The following is a 6,465-nucleotide window of genomic DNA, read 5'->3' on the forward strand; positions in this document are numbered from 1 at the left end:
CACCAGGATCTAGCCAGGGAGAAATCTGGACATGGCATCCCGGAACCGGAGAATTCAGTTTCCTCTGCCTGAGCAGGTCTGGCATATCCCTCCTCTCCCACGGGGACTGGAGCCACCTGGCCTACACCTTCTCTGAGTGGCACTGTATCTTCCTCATTTGTGTTTTGAAGATGCACCTTTAGTGCCTCCCAGCTGTAAGATTCCAGAGTCTCTCTGAACCTCCCCAGAGACTGGAGCCTTCCTCCCACCTCCCAATCCCCAGGATTCCTCCAGAGGTTGCTGGCCCTGGAGGCTACTAGATACTTTCTGTCCATAGACCAGATGAGGAGCCCAGGCAGGAGTGCAGGGCCGCTACCCAGAACAAACAAGACCCCCAAACCGGCCCCAAAGTCCAGGCTTTGCGCCCAACCCCTCCTACCCTCTTACAACACAAATTGTGAACAAAAAATTGTGAGCAAAATTAGGCATCATACATTCCTCCCCGAAATACCTCCTGCTTCGGGATCTTCACAAACGGGTAGGGTCCACCCACACGTACGAATGCCCCCTCAACCCCACTGCTGTCGAACCCCGTCCAGCTTGTTCGGGCCTCGCGGGGAAGTGGGCATCCGGCAGGCGGGGATCCCCAGCCCTGGGGCCGCGCGCCCACCGCGGGAGCCCTCCCGGCTCGGCGCTCTGGCTCCCGCGGTACGCTCTGGCTCCCGCGGTACGCGCTGGCTCTGGGCGCTCGCGGGCTGCAGGAGGCCCGGGTCATGCTCTCTCCCGGGGGCCCCTCCTGCGCTCCCAGGTCCTCGGGTGAGGAGTCTCAGGGGTGCCAGACTCCCCGGGGTACCCGGGCTCCCGGCGCTCAGGGGCCGCGCACGACCTCCCTGTCTCCGCCCGGAATTCGTTGGGACCGAATCTCGCCGAAACCCGGGTTGGCCGAGGGCCGCTGCAGCGGGGAAAGGCCGGGACGGCGGTGGGGCCCGCCGGGAGGACAGCTGGACTCGCACACCCTGTCCCGAGTGGGGCGAAGGCTGGTGGGGTGGGGGCTGCGAGGGTCTCAGGGCCAACTGCCCGCACTCGGAAGCTCACAACTCCCGGCCTGCCACCGCGCCTGCCGGAAATGGTCGGTCTCTGTTCAAAAACAGAAAAGGAATTCAGTATCCGAGTAATTGTGTGGAGAGGTGCGGAAAGAGAAGAGGAAATCACAAACCTGTCGGAGCAGAAAGGCCCTCTTCCTTCCTTGGCTTGAGTGAGCCGACTGCACTGACCAAATTCTGCCGCGGCTGAGCCCCGAGCGCCGGCCCAGACCAGGCGCAGCCCCGCGTGGGGGCTCAGTGGGTGGCGGCCTGCGGGGCCCAGAAACCCAGGCCGAGCTGGGGTCCGAGAGGCCCGTGTTGTGCCGCCGGTGGCACACAGAGAATCTGGCTCAACCTGTTAGCTATAATAGCGGCTTTGTGCCGATCTGCATTCGGGGGCTGTGTGGGCATGGCCTGAGCCTTGCCTCGTGACGCCCCTACTATGGTCTCAGGTGTAGGGTTTGCCTTGGGCCCAGGACTCAGGAGGGCATCCTGTTTATGGTGGGACTTGCAGGTGGGCAAGGTATGTGCCAGGTGTATGAGACTACTAAGAGGGACCTCCCTCCGGGCTGTGCAGAGCTGGAGCTATTAGTGGGGGGGGGGGGTGCTGGGGCGCTGGGGCTGCCTTGAAGGCCCCCAGACAGATGTGGGAGGAAACCCCCTCCCTCATGCTGGCTCCCTCTGCTCTCCCCACACCCACCTTACACACTACTCACTCTCACGCAGCCCTGAGAGTCTTGCTCCTTAATCAGCTCAGAGTTTGATTAACAGGCCGCTGCTCAGGCAACTAACAAGGAGTTACTTTCGCTTTTCCTGCGTGGCTCGAATCTGATGCCCAATGTCAGCCGGGGTAGGCCCCTGGCACTACACCCCTGCACCCACTCCTGGACTCCTCATCCTGGGGAGCCACATAGGAATGGATGGAGCAAGAGCTAGAGCCCATTTGGATTTTCCAAGGAGCTCAGAGCTGCGTGGTAAGATGGTGTGTTCGATGGAGGGGGTAGGGTGGTGAGTGGAAGGGGCAGTGGGGTACCCATGTTGAGTTGAGGGTACTCACATCTCACAGCCTGCATCAATGTGTACAACCTCACATAGGGCCTCCCACTGTGCAACCCCTGGGCCAGGAGATGTTGCACAAGGGGAGGGAGCTACAGGTGTTTGGGTGCTAGAAACTCACACACATAGTCTCCACTGCCGGCATTCTCAGTTCCCTCAAACTCACTCCAGTCTGGGCCCCAGGAAGCTCCTAGGGGCAGTTACTCCTAAGGGCACTGCCCTTCCCCTCCCCGCCCCCCATCCCCTCCCCTCCCGGGAGGGGGGAGGCTTAATTTGTCTGCTGGGGATTTCCTAGCCCCAAGCTTCTGTTGCCAGCCCTGCAGCTCCTGTGGGTGAGGACACCCCAAGAGGCTGGCTGGGGTTGAGGGCGGCGGGCCGCCAGGGATTCCAGCCAAGGACCCTAGCCTGGCTTAGAAGGTCCAGCGGTCGTCGCTGCCTCCCAGAAGCCTACGGAAATCCGGCCTCCTTTTGTGTGTGAGAAGGTTGTTAGGGTTCCGGGGAAGCAACAGGGGTGCAAGGTCCCCACTGCTGCGTGTCGCCCTAAGGGGCGCTTTGGTGGGAGTTCCTCCTGCCCCCTCATTTCCACCCTGTAGTCCCACAGCCTACAGATCTTCCCTTTCTTCGGGAGGAGTCGTAAGACCTAGAAGCTGGAAGAGGCGGCGGCGACTCGGCAGCCACCCAGAAGTGGGAGCCAGAGCTAAGGCTCCAACACAAAAACGCAGGACGAGTGAGTTCCGGGCGCCCTCTAGGGGCCGCGTTGGGAGAGGCGCCTTCGAGCTAGGGCCGTGGGAGCCTGGGTCTGGGAGACCCTTGGGCGTGCTGGGGCAGTGCTATCAGCCGCGGTAGAAAATAATAACGATAATAATATTAAAGATTTTATTATTTACTTATTTATTTGAGAGAGAGCGGGCGGAGGGTCAGAGGGAGAGGGACAAGCAGACCTCACGCTGAGCAGCGAGCCCCACGCGGTCCATCTCAGTACCCCCAGATCATGACCTGAGTCCAAGCTGGACACTTAGTGGACTGAGCCACCCAGGTGCCCCAGTAACAATAGTAATATTAATAAAAAACAGTATTGAGTGCTTGCTGTGTTCAAGGCACTACACTAGGTTTTAAAAGTACTAATACATTTCCAACAACCATCCTATGAGGTAAGTGGTATTTTCATCCCACTTTGTAGATAAGGAAAATGGAAGACCAGAGAGGCTAAGCAACTTGCCTAAGAGCTTGCAGTTGTTAATAGGGGCAGTAGCCCAACTCCGGGTCTTACCCTAGAGCCAGGGTCTCTGCAAGGGGGCTGGCTGAGCCCAGGGGTGCGGTGGATTTGGGAAGGACTGGAGGTGAGACACACCAGCCTCCTCACAGGATTTCTCGTAATGTGGAGGCTCTTAGCCTGGAGATCTGCTGGGAAATTGCCTCCTAGGGCTCTGGAAAAACCACCTCCAACCCACTCCAATCCACTGGGCCTCCTTTGGCTCTGACTGTGTCCTCCACCCCTCAAGGACCCATTCTGGAGCACTGCCAGGCCTGTGAGACCTCCTCCTCCTTCTTCCCCATACTTGTCCAGCACCCATCGTCTGGGCCTTCCTAGCCAGGGCTTGTCTCCTTCCAGGAGCCCTCTAGGATTAGAAGGAGGTTCTCTGCACTTCCACTTCCTCATCCTCCCTTTTCTGGGTCAGCAGGGTGGAAGGACTCAAACAAGCAGAAAGTTAAAAATAGAACCAAATGAATCACCCTTTATTAGACAAAGGAGTGGAGAACCAGGAAGGAAAATCCTCCCTCTCCTTTTCCATCAGCTCCGTGGAAAGCCTGTAGCTCTGGGTTGGAGAATGGGGGAGCAGCTTGGGGTGGGTGGGAGAGGGCAGCCTGAAGTTCAGAGAGCTGGCGGGGGACTTATTTTGACCATTTAGACAGTAAGGCTCAGTCAGAATATGAAAAGAAAAGAGAACGTGGCCTTCCCTTCTTCCCTGCCTCCTCCAGAGTTGTGGGAGGTGGGGGTAGGGCAGTGTCCCTGGGGAAGTTGTTTTATATACATTGTAAGGTGTATATAAAAGGTGTGCCCAACATGGGTTTGAACCCACAACCCTGAGATCAAGAGTTGCTTGCCCTACTGACTGAGCGGCTGGGGGCCCTTTTATTTGTGTATGTATGCATATATGTAAGCTCTATGCCAGACATGGGAAGGTATATTCAGATATATATATATATATATATATATATATATATATATATATATATATATATATATATTCTGCCAGTCTCTTAAACTTGAACATGTTGGACTCACTAGTCATCTTGTTAAAATGCAGATTCTCATCGATCACATCTGGGCTGGGCTGGAAGCCTGAATTGTGAACAAGCTTCAGGTGCTGTTGATGCGGCTTTTGGAGGATCAAGGAGGTAAATTATCACCCTTTGTCTGAGATCTAATACTGGGTTCTCAAACTTGCCTGTCCCATATGGCCTACAGCCTTATTTTATTGCCCAGGAGTATTTTTCCCATTTTATTTAAAGAAATGAAATACATAGACATGATTGATACCCCTTCTGGTAGGTTTTTTTTTTTTTTTTTTTTTTTTAGATTTTATTTATTTGACAGAGATCACAAGTAGGCAGAGAGGCAGGCAGAGAGAGGGGTGGAAACAGGCTCCCTGAGCAGAGACCCGGAGAGGCAGAGACTTAACCCACTGAGCCACCCGGCGCGCCCCATAGGTTTTTAAATGCACTCTCCCCAGAGGCGCCTGGTGGCTCAGTCAGTTAAGCATAGACTTGATCTCAGAGCACTGAGTTCAAGCCCCAGGTTGGCCTGGTCGATGGGTGTGGAGACTACTTAAAATAAATAGATAGATAGATAGATAAAAATAAATAAATAATCCCTGTCCCCTAGGCCACACGCCTCACCCGCTCCCTGTTAGGGAGCGTCCTGCCCCTTTCCTGTAACCTACAGTGGCCCTCTCTGATCTCCCATTTCCTCTCCTTCTGCACCAGTCCCTCTTTCTAGAATCCTATTTACTCCTAGGCGGGTGCTGGGATGGCTTTGGATATCCGCCTAGGTTTTGAGCTCAGCTTCTCTGTTTCCTAACCTCGGGCAAGTTAATTAAATTTTAGGAGCCTACCGTCTGTTCCCCAAATTACAGAGCCAACCTTTCCAGGATTACCGAAGGGATTAAGGAGATAACTCAGGTAAAAATTCTTGGCTCTTGGTTGGTACTCCAGGAAAGGTGCAGGGAGCCCCAGGACGGCTTGACCTGATTTTTCTCCTCACCAAGCAGGGTGGGGCGGTAGGAGGCAGGTCCTACAAACTGCAGGGGCGCCGCCCTCCCCACCTCATTCCCAGACCCTTGATTTCCCTGGGGAAGTGGAGTGGTGGCAGCCCTGGCCAGGGGCTTTCCCTCCTCACCGTCTGAAGGGGGCGCTATTGTGTATTAAGTCTTCTTCCCGTCCCTCCTCTGAGCAAGGAGCAGATTAGCGAGTCCCCACTTTCGGGTGGAGGTGGAGAAGGAGCTGGTACCGACCCTGCCCGGCTGGGTGGAGACCCGAGGAAAGGAACCCTCAGTGGAGACCCACGCAGCCCCAGAGCCCTCCCGGTCCCCCAGGCGCCCGGCAGGGGTGGGGTCATTGCAGAGCAGGGCTCACCACTTCCCACCCCCCCACACACCCCTCCACTCGTGTGCACAAGCACACAGTGTCACTCTCAGCCTGGGTCTCACGCTGAGACCCCGTGTCCACACAGGTCAACAGTCGTGTTGCGTGTCTAGATGTTTACCCCTCATTCCCGGGGAGAGGTCTTGGTTACACACCAGCTGCTGTTCCAGATCTCACCCTCCCATTTGCCTCCCGTCCAGGCAAACGCAGGATGGCGTGCATTCACCCCTCTGTTCCCAGGTGGCCACATGGCCACCCCTCCTCCCCAGGGCACACAAGCTTCGGGTCGGAGGCGGTAGGTTCACAGGAAAACGCTCAAGGGACCCTGCCGCTAGCTGTCTAGGGGAAGCCAGCTCCGGCTCTCTGGCAAGCTTGTTCGGGAGCCTAGGCCTGCGAGCTCACACTCGGGCAGATCACCTTGGACCTATTTCGTATCCACAGGCTTGAACTTCCTTCCCTTTCATACCTCAGGCCAGAAACTGGGCTCTTTCGGGTGAGCAGAGGACCGAAATGGGGTGGATTCCGCTCTGGGGTGGGCAGGAAGAGAGGGAGAAGACAGTTTATTAAGCCCACAGAAGTCCCAGATCAACTCTGCGTTAACTACTGTCCCAGGGGAGAGTGAGGAGCCGGCCTTCCACGGCGGGCACGCAGGGCACCGGCCCGCGAAGGCTCCTCCGGCCGGTGTGCAGGGCTCGTGGCACCG

Source organism: Lutra lutra, chromosome 14 (assembly GCF_902655055.1).
Source record: "Lutra lutra chromosome 14, mLutLut1.2, whole genome shotgun sequence".
NCBI classification, from domain to species: Eukaryota; Metazoa; Chordata; class Mammalia; order Carnivora; family Mustelidae; genus Lutra; species Lutra lutra.